Source organism: Pteronotus mesoamericanus, unplaced genomic scaffold, assembly GCF_021234165.1.
Source record: "Pteronotus mesoamericanus isolate MK-2021 breed Mesoamerican mustached bat unplaced genomic scaffold, CSHL_Meso_final scaffold_174, whole genome shotgun sequence".
Taxonomy (NCBI): domain Eukaryota; kingdom Metazoa; phylum Chordata; class Mammalia; order Chiroptera; family Mormoopidae; genus Pteronotus; species Pteronotus mesoamericanus.
In genome coordinates, this window is record NW_026555309.1 from 3129783 (window position 1) to 3154125 (window position 24343).

The 24343-nt window shown below is 38.1% G+C and overlaps 1 protein-coding gene across 3 annotated transcripts in view; it reads right to left on the bottom strand.

Annotated features, from left to right (window-relative positions):
• The window catches only part of CA8 (carbonic anhydrase 8), a 162782-nt gene that overhangs the window by 55504 nt on the left and 82935 nt on the right, over positions 1–24343 (bottom strand). The window contains exon 9 of one of the 3 annotated variants that reach the window (XM_054590160.1): positions 11474–13122. The exons of 1 other annotated variant lie outside the window; for it this stretch is intronic. The gene's annotated coding sequence lies outside the window, so the exon portion shown is untranslated. Of the gene's footprint in view, positions 1–11473; positions 13123–17942; positions 18182–24343 lie in introns of those variants that run through there. One more of the 3 variants, XM_054590161.1, reaches the window with a different exon arrangement.

Here is a 24343-nt window from a genome sequence, read left to right on the forward strand (position 1 = left end):
TTACCATGAATTCAGCACTGATTGCTGAGAAAAGATGGTGTAAAACACACACAAACACACACACACACACACAGAAGTTTTATTTGTATATTTCCAAAAGATAAGTAAATTTGTATTTAGTTGTTATTGCAGTTTGTTTGTGTTTGTAAGTTCAGAAATCTTTGATCTCATTGGGAAATCTGCCAGGCATCAAAGGCGTATGGGGCAATGCTATGCTGTGGGAGCCTGTCAAAGAGACTGAAAACATAGTCCTTGCCTCTAAAGTGTTTAAACACTACATGGGAGGACAGGCCATGAGCACAATAAAGTTTTTGAAAGACAATTTATAAGCAAGACATGTAAAGAGAGAGAGAGAGATCGAGAGATCACTACTTTATACTTCTTAGAGCCTAGGGAGTAATGTAAAAAAATTTGCAAATGACTCCCCCCAAAAAAGTAAACTGACAGTAGCTTCACTTGCATCTGGACTCACCTCTCTGTTAGGTGAGTGACTCATGGAGGGAAGAGGAACTGGGGAGGAGGCAGAGGAGGTGGCCTCAGACACCTGCTCTCAAGCCAGGAGGAAGCCGTCCTACCTCATCTCCACTGTGGCCCTGACCTCCCTCCACCTGCCCATACTTCTGGGTGAAAGGCTTGTCTGCCTCCAGTTTTCCTCCATTCTAATCCAGCAGGAAAAACTTGGGGGCTAATCTCCAGAAAAACATCAGCTCCATGTTTAAAATTCTTCTGGGCCCTGTTGTTGCCCCTGGTTGAGGGAAGAGGCTGCAGGAGTTCCAGCCAAAACAGAGGAGAAGGAATGTACTGTTCTCCCCGTTCCCATGACCACATCAAAATTATAATGAAGTTACTGAACAATCAACCTGGAGACCCATCTAAAGACTAGCCATCTGAAGACTAGTTGAACAGAACTGTTTTAACTACAAATGTGAAGAGGAAGCCATGTGGAGACTGGTAGGCGGGTCTGGTCCCACACCCATGTGTGGTGGTTCAGAACCACCGAGAGATATTTCAGCTGCGGAGGGAGGGGTCTCGGCCCCACATTGGGCTCCCCTGCCCACAGCACCAGTGCTAGGAAGAGGATTCCCCTCAACATGTGGCTGTGAAAATCACTGGGGATTCTCTCCAGGTGAAACAGAAAGTGGTTAGAAACTGAGGCATCCTCTTAAAGGGCCTGAATACAGTCTCACACACTCACAAACATTCACCCTATGCACCAGCAAAGGGACTGGAGCTTGAAAGGTGCCAGAGCCGACAGGGAGAAACTACATTGTGTGGCTTCAGGGCCAGGGCAGGAGGGATAGCCACCATTTTTCCTGTGTTGAGCCCTCCTGCTATGCAGCCTGCAGATGCAGGCTGGTCCAGGCAGGTGCAAAATCTGAATCTCTATTGACCTGATGAATGAACACCACCCGCTCCACCCTGGTGACTGGCTCCCTGAGAGCGAAGTGGCTGTGTGTTTTCTACCCTTCAATATCTCCATGTCTATACCAGCGCCTTCTACCTACATGCGCAATAACTAACTTACATAATGGATCCATTCTTTCCTGTAAATAAAGTTCAAATTTCATATTCTAGCTCTCAAAGTACTCCATCTGATTCCTTTTCCCTGCCTTTTACCTTAATATCTCTCCACTTTCTCGTACATATTTAGATTCAGCTAAAATGGTCCATTCAACTGTGTATCAGAGCACCTACTTCACCCCCCTCCCACCTATTCGCCTGCTGGCCTGCATACCTGGAGGACCCCTTCTCTTTGCCTGCCTCTCCACCTTTCCTCTCCAACTTTCAAGTCTTACACCCACCTTCTCCCTGAAACATCCCCTGTTCAGCTCAGGATGTTCTTTTTTATCTTCTTTGAACATGTAAGTTGTGCCATCCATATAGCTTTTAGAAGATGCTCTGAATTATACTGAGATTTCCTTACCACCAGCCCCCAAACTGACCCAGTAAGAATTCAGTATTTGTTGAATAAACAAATGACACACGCTGTCCCCCTCACTGCTGAGGGACAAATGTCAGACATTAGCAATCATGTTTAACTAACTGCAATAGAGGAAGAAGAAGAGAAGCAAGTCAGGGGAGGAGCTTCATTACTGCACTTGGCTTTGCCCTCCTTCCCCACGCCATCTACAAAATCCTCTGCATACTCTTTCTGCTGTCCTCCAGCTACTGCATTTGTGGCTACAGATACCTGCTCCACAAAACACAACATCTCCATCAGGACATGCATTGTATTACAGGCTACTACAGACTAGAGGACAAGCATTAAGTAAAATCATCATAATGGACTTCTGCAACTTCAGCAACATGTAAACCTGATTTTATTCTATCTTCTGCTTCAGAGTGAGCCTGGCTGTCATCCCAGGAGGAATCTCAATGAGCAGCAACACTTACCCCCCAGTTACTTAGGGACCCCTGTCAGTTGGAGTGTGCTCCAGAATTCTCTACACCTCTAAAAATAGACAATGCATCAATTAGACACATCCATGAAAACACTTTGTTTCAGGAGTAATTTTGTAATAATATATGGGGACATTTGTTAAGTACTTCTGGTGGGTGGAAATTGAAACACATGGATAATAACATACCATTATATAAGTTTCACTGGTGCTGACTAGAGATTGTGCATGTAAATAAATGGAATGTGTATGTTGAAAAAACTTATCAATACTGATACAATAAATTGGGATTTTGTGATATAAATTTGTAAAGGAATAAAATAAACTAGTGGTTCAACAGGGTAGGATTTATTAGGAATGTGGGGGGATAGAATTAAAGGAATTACTGTTGACATACACTTACACTCTGAATCACTTCCCGCAACCTGACATCCTGTCCAAGAAGGGACTTGCCCATTGTGTAAGTGAATGAGAGTTAGTTCCAGGGTGACCCTCAAGTCTCTTGGCCACTTAAGTCTGTACTAAGTGTGCTGCTGCAAAGAGCCCTGCCCATTTCCTAACAACACAGTTCAATCATTCAGTCATTGCTGATTTTTTAGAATCTTGTCTAAGCTATTAAAATTTTAATGTACTAGAACTAGATCAAATTCAGTAGCTTATGATTCATAAGAATCAAATAACCATATATTTTGTCTGCTTCTGAGTATCTTGCTAGAGTGTTTTCAGGTGGAAACTTTGGAAAGCTCTGTTAGTGTTACACATAGTGTTCCGGGTGGCTGAGGGCCACTGAAAATTTAACTCTGTGTATACACCAAAATAAAGCAAATACTCCATGTGTGGCATTTGTTTGCCTTTGATGATCTAACATTATGAAACATTCTGCCTTATCAATGGAGACAGACAATTGAAGAGCTTACTTCCTTTTTTTAATTTATTTTTATTTTTCAAATACATTTGTCTCCATTTACCCACGACCACTTTCCCCTTCCCCTCATCCTTCATCCCTCAATCCTTCCCCACTTTGGCTTTGTCCATGGGTCCTTTATACATGTTCCTTGACTTGACCCTCCCCTTCCTTTCATTCACCCATCCGGCCCTAAGAGATGCCTCATTAATGTGGGCAATGAACAGACCACACACAAGGTCCAAACGCTAACTCTCCATTAGTAGTAAAAGTGATACATGTTAAAAAAAAAAAAAAAAGCAAAAAGTGTTAGTATTTAGTGGTTATAAGGGGTTCTCCAGATAGCAACAATTCCACTTACTTTCACGGTGTTTTCAACTCTTATCTAAGCGGCTCTTGAAAACTAAATATTCTTTCAATTTCTATTTGAGGTAAGAAAAGGTAGGAATGCTTAACCTAATAATTATCTAGCATACATAAAACTGGAAATGAATTGATTAAATAACACCTCGTGTTACCCAGATTTCATGTTACTGCATAGGAAGCCTGGTGTGTTGTGAGGGATTGTGTAGTTTATTCCAGTCAGATTCCAAGCAGAAAGTGACCTTTTACGATCAGAATGGTGATAAGTGTGACACTATCATTACATTCTGGAGAATGTTGACATCACTGGAGAGAAAGAAGCTTCTGTAGAGGACGCTGATGCAGCCTACAGGACAGAGAAAAGCAGAGAGCTGTGGCCTCATGTGGCCATTTTCATTAACAAGCCAGTGTGGCTGCCATCATTTCATAGAACTCCAGGGAGCAAGGGGAGGCTTCTGAAGGAATCCACTGAAAAAGACTCAGGACTCCCAGACTGCACTTAGAGCAAGTACATCAGCAGAAAACTAAGAATGATCAGTACTGAGGAAAAAATATGAGCAAAAAACCTTGGCTTGGAAGAGAACAATCAGTAACTGAAGGGAAGGATGCAGAGAAAACCACATTCGTTCACTTTCCCACAATGCTTCAGGACTAGCAACAGTTAAGAGGAACTATAGGTTTGTACCTGAACCCGCTGTATCCTCTTCATAGTTTGTTGTGTGTAAATAATGGATATGACTCCCTTTACCAGTTTGGGCATCAAAAATGGTCCCATTGCTCTTATTTTGTTTAATGAAGCACTTGTTCCTCCACATATCCTTACTAGCAGGAAGTCTAAGAACTGTCTTGGGGGTGTCTCTCTAAAAGCCATCCAGAACCTAGCATTTTCAAAGGGAGCCCCCCTAGTCACTGGTGCATCATTGCTCTCAGTGTCTGCAGGCTGCTCAAGTTCAGCTTGTTATCTGAAGCTATGAGGGGTAGGGAGATCCTGACAAGATTCCAGCCTCAGCCACCAAAATGCTGGAACCAGTCCTATGCCATAATCTTTAGGTGTTAGCATTCATCAGGCATCACAGGATTAGCCTTCCCCTCCACACATGGTGCATCGCATTGGCTGGGTTTTGGGGAGACCTTCCCAAGCAGTGAACTTGGTCAGGCTTCCCAAACTTCAAAACTCACACAGGACTCTTGGCTCCCTCACTCCCATTAGGACTCTATCTCCTTATAGAAACAGCTTCAACTCCCCCAGAGCTCTCCTTACCTAGGACAGATCGCTTTTATCAAAGTCAAAACTCCTCTCTGTGCCCTTCATCCAAGGGAGGAGTGCCTAGTTGCCTACATTTGCATCTCTAACAGAGGAGTTGTAACTTAAGTATAGAAGAGGCAGGTATAGTTAACTTTTTTAATTATTTGTCTGGACCCACAACAGACAACAGCATACAAAATCACACGTGGTTAGCATGTTAACTCCTCATTTCAGGGTATAGGTTCAGTCATCTTCACAAATTATTTCATCATATTTCTTCAAATATTTTGATATTCATGCACCTACTTGAAGTTTTTCCTTCCTACGGAATACAGCTACATTTGGTTCCTAGTTTGTGGAAAGGACCAAAAAAAAAAAGGGCTGAGGAGCACATGAGGAGATTCTGCCTTGGGGAGTGACATTGTTTTCTTGGAAATTGAGCATGTGTCAAGTTAGGCATATCCTGCAGAGAAAGGTCCATGGCTGTCTGCGCAGAGAACCTATGGTGGAGCCAATGGCCACTGAAGTGACTGTCCTTGAATAAAAGGAAAAGGGTGTGAGAAATAAGCAAAGTGACAAGGTTGGACGGTCCTGCTCCAGCAGCCCAGAGCTCTTGACCACTGGTAGTGTGAAATTAGTCCTTTACCCATCAACACATGGACCTGCCGGTCCTCATGAAGGGAACACAGAACTACAAGGATTGTCTATTCCTTTTCATGACAGAGCTAATTAATGCATGTCACAAGGTGAGGCAATAAAAGCACAAGACAGTTCTAGTTCTTTAGTCTTCATATCTTTCTCGATGTCATGAGAGATTTTAATGTTTGCTCTTTTGTCATACTGCTAATCGAGTTAGGTAAAACCCACTTCTGGGTTCTGACTGGGGAATCAAAAGCTATGATTGGATGTCATTATTATCTGTCATCTTGGATATGAAATGAGATCTGGGAAGATCAGTGTAGCCCTGGGATACGGAAAGGCTGAACACAGAAGCATGTCCCACCAGGAAGAGTAGGGAATGGACTGGCAAGCTGAGGTCACCAGGCAGCCTACCTACTCAATGCTCATCAACAACACAAGGGCAGGGATTGCTCCTGCTCCTTCACCACTTTCACTATCACCTAGCACAGTGCCTGGAACTTTTTGAAGTGCTCAATAAACAGTTGTTGAATGAGTGAATGAATACTGTTATAAAATACTAAAATATGAGTATATGGTCAAAGGAACTCTCTGTTTTCAACATCCCTATAGATGATGGAGAAACAAGAGCACTAATTCAGACGTTCCCATGACTGCTAAAATAATGAAAACAAACACCTCAAGATTTAAGTATTGAGATTAAAGTTGAAGAAACTGTTACCCAATGAGATTAAATACATTGACCAAGGTCACATTGCTGGCTGTACTCAGATTCAGGATTCAGACCAAGGGGCCTGGCTTCCATCTATGCCTTGACCCTCTATAATTCCCACCATCGGGCCACATGATATGATGTGAGCACAAGAACGTATTACCTGGAGTTAATCACAAAACTTTGCCCAGAGACTGAGGTCACAATCATTTAAGGTATTGACCTGTATCTGCTATAGGCATTGTTTCACTACAGCTCTGTCTTCATTGAAATTCTCTGCTCCTTTTGTGAAGTCTTCCGGGCTTCTTTCATTTTTGCACTTACAGTTACATTGTCTTATAGATCACTTTCTGCTTGGAGGCAGTTCTGCCCTCCACTCGGCTGTATGGTAGCTCTTTTTTCATGTTTCAGCTGGAGGAGATGTACCATAGGTTCCTACTACTTATTTTCCTGCCTCACAAGGAGATGGTAGCAACTAATGCTGTTGGGGAAAGTCTGTTGTGTTAAAAGTATTGTATAACCCTTGGAAATATCCTAAGGAAATTCAAAATAAAAATAAATTCTGAATCAGATGCATAGGTTTGACCATGCATAATATTGACCACTTTTTTTTTTATGGTCCAAATAAGAAAAGAAGGTTTCCCTTGGCTGATCAGATGACAGAATTAAGAAATACCAGAAATCAATAAGGTCATCCTAACTGGCCTGTTTTAAAAAGTAATTTAGAAAAAAAAAAAGAAGAATAAATTTTCTTCTGGCTTAAACACTTAAACTAATAGAGAATTTTGATAATTAAAATACATTTAATACAAATGCATGAGATACATGAGATAAAAATACAGACCAATTGTCAGTAATCCAGAAATAAGAAAAGACCTCCCAGGCTGGTATTGAAAACATGTCCCCTTGTCCAAGCTGTGTATGTCAGCAGAGTGGATCTTAACAATCTCTCAGAGAGGCCCAGAGAACAGAGGAATACAGGATGGAGCCCAAGGGTCAGAACTGCATTGGGAAATAATGGCATAGTCAATGCCCATAAGATGTTTTCAATATGCACTTTTGTGCAAGGGCCGACAGTAATAACGGCCCTAACCGATGTGGGATGGACTATTCCCTGGAGTTAACTGCCCACCTGCTACTTGTCTCTCACAACAGAGTCCCAGTCAGGACAATTTCTCACACTTTCATAAATGAGGAAATCGCCTCCTTGGTGCTCTAGAGGCATGAACTCCTCTTTCTGGGAAGATCAATTTACCCATAAGAAGAACAGTATTCACATTTCCTTTCTGTGAACTTAGAAAATAAAAATGTGTAGAATTATAGACTTTTCTTACCTGGTCCCTGTTTTTCCCAAACTGCTTCACATTTCTGGTTTTGTAAGGTTAGGCTTGCACAGCTTGACTACTGCACAGAAGACCGGGGGCTGTTCCCTTTCTACAAAACCATTGTAAGAGTCTTCATGAGACTTTGTGTACATTTTTTTAATTCAAAAATATTTATTGAATATTTGGGACTATTTCACATAAATATAATTTCTAAATATGAGCATAAAAAAGGGAAAAGAAACCATGTATGTTATAGGGATTTATTAAGATTATTTTATTCAAATAAGATTTGTTCAAAAAAAATATTTGCAAGGAAATTTATTTAATATGTCTGAAATTGCACAGGGTCAATTTTCATTCCAGTCTTGTGCTATAATAATACTGTAGATTTCCATTATGCCATAAAGAAGCATCTTGATGTTATAAAAGATAAAATGTTTTTCATGCAATGTATAACTTTGATCTGCATTTTATAAAAAAAAAAATATACCTTTGGGCCAGATTCTAATATAATTTCACAGGAAAATTCCTACTGAGGCTGTCTGATTCCAATATAATTTGAAAGCAATTAAAGTTTAACAAAGGAATTGTGCAGTAGAGTTATTCTGGAAATGAACCAGGCCCAAAGGGAATAAAACAAGCATATTCCGTTCTTTGAAACAGCTCTAAGAAAGTTCTTAAGTTCTACTGACTCACTAAAACTATAGCGTTCCAGTTGGGGAGTAAAAGCATTACAAGGCAGTAGTTTATGCAGTATCACTCGTTTCAAAAATTGAAAAGTTTCTTAAAACTCAATAGCATCATTTCCAAATGGGTATTCCTGTTCAACTCAAAGTGCAAAACTTCTAGTATGCCTTATTAAAATATAAGTCTGATGCAACACAAAACTTCCAGTTTAAATTCCTTTCTTCTGTATTGTTTCTATCTTTCTTAAAAAATGCCTGTAGGGTCTCACCACCTCATTATCTCAGTGAGAGCCAGTTAAGAGTTCCATACCAGAAGTAGTGTAGCACAGGGAACAACTCTAAACAAAGGAAATGAAGACAGAACAAAAAGGAAAGAAGGTTTCCTGTGTGCATATCCTTAGGGGCTACATTTCATCATCAGTATATAATGCCTCTTTTTCATTATTCTCTATACTATAACCCAATATAATATTCTGCATTAAATTAATAGAGGTTGCTTTTTAATTGTGTCAATATTTGCTATATTAATATTTTCCAACGGAAGCAGATAGAGGCTAAGGAAAATGAGGTTTTCTGGTTGTCTATTTAAGCACATGCCATCTTGGGGTTAAGCTTGCAGAGTTAAGACATAAAAAGCATTAATCAGCACATACTAATTAATTGTTTTTAATTAATTAGAGAAATAAAATGGTGAAATTAAAATGCAAAGTAACTCAGTAAGTTAATGACTGATATGTCAACTTCATTTTCATTATAAGAAACCTTAAATTATAAAAAAGTATGAGTCTACCCTTAATTAAAATGTTGATATTTCAAACAAAATTTTGGAAAAAAATGTGCTTATTCAAATGAAAATTCCAAAAAGGAACTGATAGCCTGACATTTTGAGTAACATTCTCCCTAAATGATAGAGTTACATCCAGAATGGCACCATGAGAAGCGCCACAGACTTGCTGCCCCAGCAAAACAACCATAACTGGTAAAATAAAAAGAAATGGGAAGTGTCTAGAAATTCTCCTAAGGACACAAAGCAAGTGGAGAAACATTCATCGAAGAAAATCACCTAAATTTCAGTAAGAGTTGTGTATGTGGAATTTGAGCCCAAAACCCACTCCTTCCCTTCCCCTCCCCCACTTGACATGATTAAATCTCCACTCTCAGTGGGTATGGCCAAGAAGATGTGGCTCCTTTTCCCCTAAGCCCCCAGTCAAGGAATATTAAAAAGGCTACAGAGGCTAAATCCTGGGGATAACAACCAAAAGGCCATGGGCTTCCTCTTCCACTGACCCCTATTCACAGAGCAGAGGTTCTGCCATGTGCACGTGGAGGGCTCTACCAGATAAACCACGTGCTTGGCCATAAAACAAGCCTCAACAGATTGAAAAGGATTGAAATCATGCAAAGCATGCTCTCTGACCACAAAGCAGGGAAATTCTAAATCAATAACAGAAATCTGAGAATTTATAAATATGTGGAAATTAAGCACAATGCCTAAATAACCATTGGGTCAAAAAAGAAATCACAAGGCAAGTTAGAAAATACTATAAGATGAATGAAAACAAGAACATAACATACCAAAATTTATAGGATGCAGCTAAAGCAATGCTTAGAGAAAAATTCATAACTATATATGGCTGTATTAAAAAGATCTCAAATCAAAAACCTGAGCTTTTTACCTTAAGATACTTGAAAAAGGACAAACTAATCCCAAGCAAGCAAAAGGAAGGAGATAATAAAGATTAGAGAAGAACTTACTGAAATAGAGAATAGAAACACAATAGAGAAAACCAACAAAATCAGATGTTGGTTCTCTGAAACAATATTGGCAAGTTTTCAGCTACACTTACCAACAAAAAAATAGAAGATAAATTATCTTAACTGACAAAGCTTCTGAGAACAACATAACTTTCCACACAATCAGGTACATTAATTACCATGAATCAGAGATGATTTTAGAATATAAGTTATGTGGAAAAGCACCTCCATTTGTCCCTTTTTTTTTCCTTTGTTGGTGTGGAGAGCAGGACTGAACTAAGGTGATGTGGAGGCAAGCCATGTTTAGAGCATGTGCAGTACAATGTGGTCAGCATCTTCTTACCCGAAGGGGAACTCCGCCCTCTCAGAGCATGTGCAGTAGAGCAACATAAACCACATGTGCTTATCAAAGTTGCACAAAACAATATTTGTTAATCAGCAGCTGACACAATACTGCATTATACAAGAGTACATAAGCAGAGGACTTCAGACTTGGACAACACATCCAGAAAGCGTGTCACCTTGAAACAGCCTGCATGTTCTGCCTGGGGAGAGAGCACTCTCTGCCAGAAGCCCACCCATCTAACTCTGCCTTTGAAGATGTCAACCACCCCGCTGCCTCCAAGACCAGATCTTATCTGAACTCTTGGGACTTGGGTTCATTATCCCCAATTCTCTCATGTGATATTGTTACTGATTGTTTCTACTCTCACTATTGATTGATTATTATTGATTGAGATTGAACCTGCATCAATAAAAGCTGACTAAATAGCACAGTCACCTTTGTTGACTCATTGTTATTCCTTAGCCTGGAGTTATCCATAAGGCTGGAGGCTTTGTAGGCAGAAGGGCATCTCCAGTCCATGACAAAAGGCTGGAAGCTTGACTTATAAGAAAGACTATGGCACGAATATGCATAAGGTTAGAGAATCTCTCATGAGAGCTAGGTAAACAAAATCTACCCTAAGTTACATTTCAAGATCTTTGAAAATCTGTTATTTATCCCTAGTTAACCCCCCCCCGCCCCACACACACTCATGCATGCACACTTCTGCTGTAGGAGGCTTCTTCCCCCATTTCAGGGTCTATTACATACCTTTTACTTTTCTTCCCCAGGGCACCAGCAAAGCAGAATAGATTTGATATCAGTTATTAGCTCTTTTGCCAATTGACAGATTACATTTTCAAATTCATTCCTACAAAAGCATCATTATAAACAGAATTCACGATCTGACTCTGAGGTACCTAACTGTGGAAAGAAGGGGTTTTCCATATTAAAGAATATTAAGCTTCCACATGATCTCACCAATGGGTGTATATACACACACACATACACACATTTATTTATATATGAGCAAAAAGGAAATATGGGAAACTCAGTATCACCTTGCAAGTCATTTGAATTCATTTTTCTATGTTTGTTTATTTTATATTTTTAAGGGACTACAAGAAGCATCAGACGTTAGGCCCAGGTACAGCCCCTGGCTGCTCAGGAGCAGAGAAGCCGGGTACCTGTGAGCCATTTGGGGTCGGAGCCTGAACACAGGGTCAGCCCAAGGAGGCGGACGGCGCCATTTGGCCTCCTCTTTATGAGGGGCTCGAGTTGGCCTTTTGATGTGGACTACACATGAGGCTATACCTGCAGTCAGTGCTAAACGAGTGGTTTATCAGTTTTGTCTGTAACATGTAAATGTTTACATATGCCACAGTTTTTGTAACCACACTTTGCCATTTTTTCATGTCTGTAGACATACGGGAAACAGTGGAAGGAAGAGCACAGGGCTTGCCTCTGCCTCTCCAGGGCGCTGCCTGACGCTGCCCTGACGTGGTCCCAGCAGCCAGGGACCCGGCCTTTCACAAGTGCCTGCTTCCCCTCGCTCTGCTGCAGCCCTCAGACTTCCTCTCCCTGCCGCAGGCTCCACCGCGAACCTGCCACACTTCTGTTTTCAGGGGCACTTGGTGCGGTTCTTATCTGAATTTAATGTTGTCATTATTACAACCTCTACCCAACATCTCTAAAATCTCAGTGCATGCCTGTTCCACCTTTATCATTCCTATTTGTAACTTAGATATTTTGCATCACAAAAACCCCTCTAAATCGGGACTATGTTATTGAAGTTATCGGTTTTACAACAATTATAATAACCAAGATTTATTAAGTACCTGTTTTGTACCAAGCACTCTACTGTTTTACATAAATTATCTCATTCTGTCACACTGAACCATATATAAGCATATGCTTGAATTTGTCAGTAGCACTTAAAATTAATTAAAATAAAGATATTTTTGGTCATCTTGGAAAGAAACATCTCAATATACTGAAAACATGAAATCCACAGAATAAAATATTTTGAAGTTTTACAAAATGCACAACACTAAATTATTGCAGGGGTACTATTAAATTTATGTTTCTATCATGTCCTAGAAACCGCAGCTTCTAATATATCAAATAAATTATTAGATTCATATCTTCAAATAAATCCTTTTACTAAGAAAGTAATATATAAAGTGAGTATTATGTTTTTGCATTAACTTCCCAACTGTTTTCCATAATAACAAACCAGCCTGACATCAATTGTGGTATGAGGGCTGAAAAATAACATGAGATATGATTTTTACTAATCCTTAACATTCCACTTTAAAGCTGTATGCTGTTCTTGATCAAAACTCTTATTTTATTATCAGGAATTACATTATTCTTCAAAGGAGTGAATTTTCTGTTGGAGACAGGAAATGAAGGACTGCTAATGCTGGAAATGTATTTTTCCTGTCTCGACATTACTACATGATATATATTCATATTACTAACAACTCGGAAAACTAGTTTCATTTCTTCTACATATAAGCAATAAACAGTATGTGCAAAAATATGAATACTACCAGCAGTGATGTGGATATATGATATGGAGTTTCTCCTGAATGTACAGCCATTTCTAATATTTCATTAGAGCATTGTACAGGCAACTGCCAGAGATGTCCATCAAAGCTGGGTTAGATGAAGATAAACAATGCAGGCTTTCAGGAAAAACCGAAGCTGCAGCTCAAAAGTATCCATTTCTCATCCAAGGGCACTATACGACCACTGTCTTCCTCCTTTATGCAAAAAGAATGAGTCGATTATGGTACTGACATTCCTCCATAGCAGACTGAAAAGTCTTTTTACAATCCAACAAGAGCCAGTAAAAACTAACAACTTCATAAGAAAATGTAGAAATTTCAAACTATCTTCATGCTCAAGTTTGTCACCTCTGCAAATTTTCTCCAGTCTACCATAATTTTATTGGTATGGCAGAGTCTATGTATGCAAAATTTCATAACGACAAATACTTTACACCAAAATAAATAATGTTTGAACTGCTTTCAAAACAAAAATTTATGTATCATGTTTAATAATAAAATAAAGCTTTCAGCTTTTGTCATTAATTTTATGTGTAATAATCGCAGATGGTAACAACTCGAGCACAAAGACCACTTCTTCCTAGTCTCCACATAACTTATAAATTCTATTAAATAAATGGATCAATAATAAATGGAGAATAATACATGAAAAAATAGTACTTGGTGAGATCATGGATTTCCCATTTAGGAAAATGACATCAGCTTTTAGTTTAATAACATCCCCTCCTGCTCCCCGAGACGGGTGGTGCAACTGATACTTTCAAACAGTGGCGGGGGGTGAACTGCTCTAATCTTTTGAACAAAATGTCTATTAAAATTTAGAATGTATACACTTTAGACCTGGAATTACACTTGTCGGAGCTTATCATTCAGATATAACCATCCAATCATACAAAGATTTTATGTGTAAGGATACTCCCGGCTGCAAAAAAAAAAAAAAAAAAAAAAAAAAAAAAAAACTGGACACAGGCCAAATGACTTCCTTCCTTAATCACTTATGGTGCAATGGAGTACACTTTAAAATTTTCCATGTGTGGTATGTGTGTGTGGATGTGCCTGTACATATATACACACACGTCTACACGAGTGCCTATACATAATTTCTGAAACAATTTATAAGAAAATATTTATAAAGCTGGGATATATATATCCAAACCACATTTCAAAGAAGATAGTGTGAGTCGTGACCCAATCTTTAAGAGGATACCTCAAAGACAGGATTTGAAAGGGAAAATAGGACATTGTTTCTGTATGTATTTGACAATTATAACCCATGTGATGAGAAAACAGCCATTCTGAGTCACTGCTTAGGCATTTCACAGGATGAAAACCCTGCTCACTCCACAAATCTGGGCATTAAGACAAGAACCGAAGCTTAGAATTCCCACCACCAGTTCCTGCCTTGCTTTCCCGGGTCACCTTTTAAAATGACCACTCAGAGCTGAGCCTGTGAAAAAATTAGTGACTGCCACCCCGACCTCCTTATAAGGAGTAAGTGATCGTTACCCTCTTCTCTCCTGCTCGCCTGGGACCTAGGAGGGAGGTTCACTGCACCCCCATTCTGGGGCCTATAAATATAAATCTTGTGACTTTGTTTCCTTTGTGAGCATATTCAAACTACGCCTTCGATGAAAATGGCTGCTGGGTTTTTCCTTCCCCAAAGTAGCTCAGATGACCAGGGAGCTGCCTGCTGATCCATGCAAGGGCTTGTGCCTCCCCTTTCAGCGGGGCATAATCACACATTCCTAAATAAACACAGCCCAACGAATTATAAATCAAAGTGACTGACATGAAACTGACTGATGACCAAAATTGTAAAGTTATGGCCTTTGCAGAGCTAAAAGGAGCCTAAAGGTCTTGCTGTATGAATTTTCTGCAAAAGGAATATAGCCTTGAGTCCCTGTTTCCTCAAATGTATTCCACATAATTCTAGAAGTAGATTGGAAAAATGAATCTATATTTGGAAAAATTGTGAAATACTGGTTAAATATAATAAAATATAGTTCTTTCATACAAAACCATCTCAGAGTCTCTAATATGCTGCCTGTATTGTAAACCTCCAAAAGGAGAATATTATGTACAGGATTTTTCAAATTCATGTGGCCTCTTGACTTAAGAAACATCTTGATGGTCAAACGCTCTGCAGAACACACTCGGGAAAGGCTAGTCTAGAAGCAAATATTCCAAATTTATAAAAGTAATAAAATTTCATTTTAAGAATATATCCAACTACTCTAAAAATTAAACTACCATGGTGCAAAACTAAAAAAACTAAAAAAATATAGGTAAGTAAATATACATTCACTGTAATCATACAAGGTCATGTCTTAAACCAAAGCATTTTAACATTGAACATACTCCACATGGCAGCAGATACATGTGCTCATTGGTGTTTCATTTACCTCTGAAGCGCTAAGGGTTTGATTCAGAGGGTTCTCCATAAATGCCGAATGGATTCTAATTTACCTGAGTGTGGACTTTGCTGGTGAACTTAGGTACTCACTCTGCCAAAATCTCTCTCACAGAGGAAACTAGAGATAATATCCTAAGCCTGCTGAGCATTCCCTTCTCTATCGTTTTCAAAGAAAATGTCACCTTTGAGAGTGATCATGATATTAGTTCCTCCTGAAGACAGACACTCGATCTTGTTCACTGCAAGTTACCTGGGAAAATGTTCCAACTGATCACAATCTGGGGTACGGATTTGGAATCAGGAAGACCCAAGTTCAAATCCAAACTCTCTCACCAACTCGCTGTAAAATTTTGAACTATCTACCTGCCCTTTCTGAGCCTCACGTAACAGTATTTTATGGGGATTGTGTGAGAATGTAAAGTGACAACAGATATAATGTGACAGCAGTTCCTCCAAAGCATATAACTGAACTACTAGTGACAATTTCAGTTGATTTATAGGCATCTCACTCGCTGAAACTGGAATTGCATTGCTGGATGGCTTATTGTTTTCCATAGCACGTGTTGGAAATTCACTTTTCATCTGTCCAGAGAAAGTGTTCATGGGAAGAAGTCACACTTGGTCTCATCGGCACAGTGTTCCCAAGGTCCAGAACAATGACTGGCCCAAAGCACACACTCCCAGGAAATGTTTGTGTGCGTGTGCATGTGTATGTACAAACATTTTTAAAAGTATAACAACATGAGAGTAGCGATTTCTCCTATTTGTATTTATTTACCTCAAAATTATACTTGCACACAAAGTGATACATAATTCTAAAAGGTTTGTTACGAAAACTGTCAGTCCCATCCCATATGCCACCAATTTCCTCCTCCTCAGTTCTTTTAGTTGATTATTTATTAACACCACAGAGGTAAGTAGTGTGGTTGTATTGCTCCTTTTCGATTTTGTTTTAGTATCATCTGTTGACTTTTCCTATGGAGAATGAAGATGTGACCTTTTTCCCCTGGTCTGCCCCACCCCACACACATCACCCATACATGCATACACCCTTCCCTTCACCCCATTTCCCCAATATGTTACCTAACAATATTTGCTGGATCAACATTCAGCTTCTGCTATTGTGATAATATATTATTCAGAGCTGAGCTATGTGTATTAATAGATCATTAATTCCCCTTCCCTGCACAACGTCTTGTTTTCTCTGGAGTTAATCATTATCTTGCATTTTTTTCCACCTTAGCTTCCTATGTATTCAATTCAAAACTACTTACCAACTGCCTGACTCTACTCTCAGGAAGTGAAGACATCAAGCAATCTATCAATTTCAACTTCCTAAGAAAACTCTTCTATACCCTTCTCACCTGCTCACATCTGGACTGACATCCTCTCTGCCTACAACCCCACGTCACCGTCACTCTGGCAACCTCCTTTGTTTGAGCTCCTGTTTCCTGAATCCCACATCTGTTTTCTTGGTTTACTCCATTTTGGTGAAGCAAATCTTCCAGCAGTTTCCTGGGAAGTAAATTTTCAGTGACTTTGATAAATAAAAATGACTTTGAGAAGTCATTTCAAATTATTGGAAGTTTGCCTGGGTAAGGAAATCTAAGTGAGTTGTAATACTCCCTCAGAATCCTGAAGGCCATGCTTCTTTGACTTTTAGCTTCTAGTATGCTGTTAAGATGTCTGATATTCAAATTCCAGGTTCTTTGATTTCAGACTTGTTTTTTCTCACTTTAAATTTCCTTCAGTGTCCAAAACTTTCACAATGATAGTGCATTGGTGGGTGTATTTTGATCTACTATGCTGGAAATTCAGTGAGTCCTTTACAATTTGTAAATTTACATCTGTGAGTTCTGAGCAAATGTTTTGAACAATTTTGTGGGTTGCTCCTCTCCTTCATTTTCTTTCTTCTCCCTCTACCTTTCCTATTATTTGGATAATGAGCTCCTAACTTGGTTTTCCAATTTTCTCATTCTATTCTCTCCTGGTTTTGCTCTACTTTCTAAGAGATTTCTTCAATTCTGCCTTCTGTTTCTACTATAACATTTTCCATTTCTGCTTTCATGTTTTCAATGTCTTAATAGCATCCTATTCCTATGCAATGATTACAATTTTTTTTCCTTACCTCTCTGAAGATCTGAATGATTACCTTTTTGAAATTTTTTTCTTCCTAGCTATTTATTTCTTATACTTTACCTTCTTCTGTTTGTTTTGAACTCTTACACGTTACAGGCTTTCTTCAAACAGCCTTAACTGCTCATACCTAAGAAAGAACCACTACAAAAACCCAGGTTGGGGGCTCCACACACAGAGAGGGCCTTATCTGTCATACCCTCACCACAGGATAAGCCAGCTAAGAGATTTCATTAGAGAAGCCGCTGGGTATCAGATTTTCCAGAATGATCCTTCCAGCCACCTTTCTGGGTAGGGGCCTTTATACCAACACACTGGAGGCCAAGGCGAGGGTGGGAGAGGGGAACATGAGGTACGAGGATGTTATTTAACGCGCAGTGTACTGACTGATTGTGCCTATGTCCCCTAACAGACTCTTCATCATCTCCAGATGGTATCTCCAGGCATCCACCAAAGACAGGGAGAGGATGTGGAGATGTACGCGCTTCCTAAACAGCTTCTGACCAGTGCAGATGGTTAGAGTCTCCTTGCACTCCAACTTCTAGTGATATCTTCAATTCCTGGGATTTTGAGAGATTGTCATGTAAACAGGTTTGCTCCTCACATCTGCTAAATCCATTACCACACAACCATCTGCTTCGAGCTTCCAAATTGTTGCTGCTGTTGTCTCCTCTTTTGTTTTCATTATCCTTGCAGGTTTGTGCACTAAAAAAAAAAAATCTATTTCCTGTTATTTTACTACAGTTTGTGGTGGAAACAAAATTAACTGCATGTGTTTAATGGATTATCAGTATTTAAAATAAAAGTTCCTTTTTAACCCTGTCTGGTGTGGCTCAGTGGATTGAGTAATGACCTGCAAACCAAAGGATCACCAGATAGATTCCCAGTCAGGACACTTGCCTGGGTTGCAGGCCAGGTCCCCAGTAGTGAGCATGTAAGAGGCAACCACATATTGATGTTTTTCTCCCTTTCTTTCTCCCTCCCTTCCCCTGTCTAAAAGTAAAATAAATAAAATCTTTTTTTAAGTACCTTTTTATACATTTGCGTACATTTTCTAAGTTTTCACAATAACTGTATCCTTGGTAATCAGAATATAAATTTATTTGGTAAATCAATCTAAAGAAATGACACTTTGAATATAGAAAGGTAATCCAGCTGACTTTCTCTCCTTTGGGGGGTACTTCCTCCAAGAACCCATTTATCTATATATAAATAATAAGAAAGCTTAACTATAAAAGGGAATGTTCTACTATACAATGATCATTGTCTGTAATGAGACCTTGAAGTATGGCCATATCTTAAGAAATTTTCTAAATTATCAGGTATTTCAATATAATTTTAACAGATGTTATCTTTCATGTGACTACTTCTGAACCCTAAATTACCTTCTACAAGGATACCCTTGGGAATGAGTGCAAATCAAATCACTATTGGAGAATTTCCTGAAAAGCTGTTAAAAATAAAGAAGCCCATGTGCATACATGTCCTAGTCCTCAGGAACCACTGCAGATTACAGGGCTGACGTAAGGTTCAGTGAGTCTGGCTCAGCTCACTGATACCGCACTCAAGCATCCCTCTGTAAGTAAGATAATTCAATGTAAAATCTCCAAAATAGTCTTTCGAGAAATAGCTATTTGCTAGAAATAAGGACTCTCTCGTTCGGAATGGTCTCCTTCTCCTGCTCACTCGTAGAACCCCCTCTCAGGGCAGTGTCTACATGTTGCTTTGATCTAACGTTAGCTGTGTACCTGATTAACTCCCAACACTAGACTGTAAACTCCTTCGGAGAGAGTTTATGTCTATGTTTATATTTTCACACAGCTCCTTGAATACTACCATACACAGAACAGAAGGCTAAAATTTAATTATAATCCATTATAACATACTGACTAGTAACAGGATGAGGTCATGAGGAGAAAAAATAAACGCAGAAAGAGGTCAAGAGTGTCAAATACTTTTGAATATTTAAAGAGAGTGGAAAATGCCTCTATATTTCGAAATAAAAATCACACATATCAGAAATAAAAAACAGGTACCAGACATCACTGTTAATTTATTTAACCTTATTATGAAAGTACTAGATGATGCAATAAAATAGTAAGTATTAAAATTAGAATGGAGGAGATAGAATTATCATTTACAGATGTGGTCATGATCTATTTAGAAAACTCAAAATAATCAGCTAAAATATCATTGGAAACTATAGAAAAGATTAGTAAGAAAACCAAGGACAGATGTAAGCAATTATTTTTCCAATGAAATAATATTAACCAATATATAATTATAGTGGAAAATGACACTAATCAAAATTGATGCTTATAACAATAACAATAATAGTAATAGCTCAATTTGTTGAACGCTAACCCTTTGCTAAGCACTGCCCTGTGCATTTTACCATGTTTCATTTAATCCTCGCAACATCTCTAAGAGGTATGGCTCTCAGTGCCTCCACTTCATATATGAGGAAACTGAGGCTGAAAGAATATCAATAATTTACTCTAGCTGTGGAGCAGAAAGTGAAAATGCTATGTTCCTCAGGCTGACTCCAGAGCCCAAATGTACATCCTGGAGTAAACTTAGTGAGAAGAGAGAACTATGCAATGTATAAGGAACATAAAAACTTTAATAAACATAGATCTGTGCATTGTTCCTTGATAAAAAGATTTAATATTGTAAGAATATCAATTCTACTCAAATTACTCTATAGATAGTCAATGCAATCTAAATGAAAATTTCTAGCAAGATTCCTTTTCCTTTCTTTTTCTTTCTCACTTTTTTCACCCTCTCTTTCTTTTATTCTTGATTTCAATCTTTCTGATAAAATGGTCCTATATTTTCTCTGGAAGAATTAAACGTGAAAATAGCCAGGAAAATTCTGCCAAAAAGATTAATAAGAGATCTTGTCATACGAAACACTAAAATACACACTCTTGCCACCGACATTGTGGTGGGTGCTCACAGCTAGACAGATTAATGGAACAGGACAGGAAATTCAAGAATAAAATCAAGTATTCACAGGAATACTTAGTATAGTATAACAGAGTCATTTTTAATCAGATTGGCAAGAATTAAAAAAATGAAAATACCCAATGTTGATAAAGGTAAAAAGAAATAAATCTGTAGTTGGGCACATGGTTAGTGGAAACATAAACTTATATAATTCGTGGGAAGAGCAATAAGCATATACCATATATATTACAATATATATGCATACATATACATATATATTACAATTAACTTTCTGATCCAGTAATCTTATTACTAAGAATTTTTAAGGAAATGAATGCATAAATTAATCATAGTATTGTTGATGATAGCAAAATACTGAGAATAACCTTAATGTAAAATAATAGAAGAACAAGTCGATAAATTTTGTTACATACTTAAAGGCAACTTATGTACAATCATTTAGAAATATATCATTTCTTCAATGGCATGAAAAGCTGTATCATCAAACAGACAGAAAAACAGCCTGCATAATTTCATTGCATAAGAACACCATATGTCTACATATCCATATGAAATATGGATATGCATAAGGAGAGATCAAATGGACAAAATATGTTGGAGGTAACATTTATTGAACGCTTAACTGTGGACCAAAATCATGTTAAGCTCTTTGGTTATATTATCTCATCATATCTTTACAACCACTTTGTGAGGCTGATGCTATTTTGGCCTTCATTTAAGTGGTTAAAAAAAAGAGACTTAGAAATAAATATTAGTAACTTTTTCAAGGTCACACAGCGAATTAGTGGGGAATCTGGATGGAACGCACCATGCTACAGGTCACCCACGCCCACAGAACGCCCCCGCGGGGGGACAGCTATCACCCAGAGGAGGGTTTGAGGAATGTTTGCTTCATCTTCCTTTTGTTCTGTATTGTTTGAATTTTCTTCCATGAACATGTATTTGCAGACATGGGAACAAAGAACAAAAAGGGAAATAAATCAAAGGTGAATTTTGCCACAGCCATTTCAATAGGTAGATGGAAATGAGCACATTTCTAGAAAGTGAAGAGTAAAAAGATTAGAGAAGTGAAAGGTATACAAAGTGAACAAAAAAATAAATGACAAAAACACCTTCTATAAAATATTCAATCAGCAGTGTAAGCAAAAATCAGCATAACCCTCTTTATTTATTAGATTTCTTCCTTGATCTCATAGTTGACCCATTCATTGTTTAATAACATGTAGCATAACCCTCTTTAGAGGGTATTTTAGCAATGTTATCAAAAATGAAAACATGCATGTCCTTTTCCCCCAGAAATCTCATTCCCAGGAACTTTTCTGAAAAAAAGATATGGAGGCAAAGCTATAAAGGACTTTATCATTTTCTTCCCTTTGTTATTTGAAATGTGGCGTAGCGAAAGAGCTCGGGATTTGCAGTTAAACCTAGGTTTGAATCCTTGCTTTGCACTTTAATGGCTATGACCTTGAGCAAGTTACTCAACCTCTCTCAGCCTCAGTTTCTTTATCTCTATAATGAAAATAAAAACACATGCCTCACAGAATTGTTGTGAGGATTAAATTAGATAAAATATAACAGGATATTTGAACTATAAGAAAGTATTTATATTTTACCTTCCCATCACTCACTAATGTGTATAACAGAATGAAGGTATAAATTTAATCAAAACTCTAGGGCAAAGCATATAGCTTGGTTATTTCTACATTTATTTACATCAAAGTATCATAAAACATTAAATGTTATTAGCTTTTAAAGTTATTCAGAAGTAAACCTATGTTATAATGCTTTGACAATTTCTCAGTCTCAATTAGCACTAAACTAATTAACAAAACTCTTTCATACACTACAGTGCATCATATTTTTCTTCTTTCTTCTGTAATCCCTGGTGTGTTGTAAGGGTGATTGAGTAGCTAATTACTTCTTAATTAAATGCACATATTATACATTTTTCACTAGTTCAAGCTTAATGCTTTTAGTCAAGAAATCAAATCCAATGAAATTAAGTTGAATTGGGATTTGGGCAACTATTAAAAAGAGAGAAGGTTTGTATTATGTATAATTATAAGTAAATGTGTATTTTAGCATTATTTCCTATGGAACTATTTCAGGTACAGGAATGTAACATAAATGACTAACTTAGATGATTAATAACATTGTTATTCTTATTTACAATCTTTTATTCCTAATAACACTGACTTTATTGCTGAGAACCACTAAATATAATCATTCTTTAAAGAAGTTACTAGAGACCCTTTGGTTGTCCCAATATTAAAATCAGAATGAATATTTGTATCTGTGAAAAATTATGAGTTTCTCTGCAGCATAAAGATTATAGGACTTCTCACATGCTGCAAAAAGAAGAAAAACATAAATCTTGGGATACTTGGAATGTAACCAGTTACATTAATCAAAAATATTTATTCATGGCAAACTATAAAAATATTACTATTGAAATGGCATTCCAATTTAGTTAATACTTTACAGACAGTATTTCATGAGGGTTTTTTTTTTCTTTTTTGCATGAGGCAAGAGTAAAAAAACTCTGAAGTAGGTGTTCTCAGAAAGCAAAGGTTTGTTTGTTTAGAAGACCTCCTTGGGCAGAAGACCAGATTAAATAACTTGTGGAGATTCAATTCAATTCCGTGCTTCTAAGATGTCCCTGAAAATATTTTCTGCAGACAAGGTGTAAAGACCTTTATGAGTTTCTAACCACTGAACTTACAAGAATTCAGAAATTTCTAAGGGATTTAAAGAAGCACTGTAATAGAAAATGGAAGATATATGTAAACAATTTGCTATGTATAATCATCAGGACCATAACTATTACACAATGAAATGAAAATATTAAACAGAAAGTAAAAGAAAGAAAACTTCATATTTTCATTGGTTTTCTGTATTTCCTTGTAATTGCTAACACCAAGCTAAATATTGGTCGATCTAATACAGATAAATTTTCCAAAGCCCATTTCAAAAAATTGTGCCTTAAGTAGCTGAGGCATTTAAATTAGAGGCCAACAATAGTATATTTCATGTAGATGACAATAACAAACCACAATACCACCACCAGCCCCTAAGGGAAAATAGTGCTAATTAGTTATATTTCCACTGTGCTCAGGTGTGGATTCAAAATCCTACTTAACACTTTGTACCAATCCCTCAGTGTTGACACGCATGTTTGAGTGCTCTGTGTCATCCATGTCTGTTATTTCTATAAATCATTCTTGAACAATCCAACATAGAAGAAAACGAGGATGTTCTTGCCACAGTCTAGGTGAGAGATGATGCTAACTTTATGGGTTATGATGATGAAGATGGAGACATACAGGTCTGCCTAGAAAGGTTCTAGCCATGTTATATGAAAAACAGACATTTATTAAAGAAGATGCAAGATACAAGAAACATTGTACATAGGACAAGGATGCCCCAGTCCTCTTCAAAGTAGGCACCTTAGGAACCCGCACAGTTCTCCCAATCTCCATTAGCTGCCCTGTTGTATTTTCCTAAATCTCATGAACAGTCTGAAATCTCCTCCGTTTCAAAAGTGATTTTAGTTTTGGGAAAAACCAGAAGTCTCAGGGTGCCAAATCTGGGCTGTAGTGGGGCTGAGCCATGTGGGTAATTTGATGCTTCGCAAAAAAAAAACGGCACAAGTTGTGACACATGAGCAGGCACGATGTCTGATGAAGCTGCCAATCACCAGGTAGCCCATAGCTGCAGCCTCCTCAGTCACCCAAATAGTTTCTGCAGAGGAATGTTCAAGCTTAACACAAAATTTGATGCAGATTCGTTGCTATACTCGCTCAGTCATTTTGAATGTGACAGCCACACAGTACACATGCTCACTCAATGGCATCTGCCCCCACTGACTAGCACAGTGAAGTCATTGTTCACGCATGT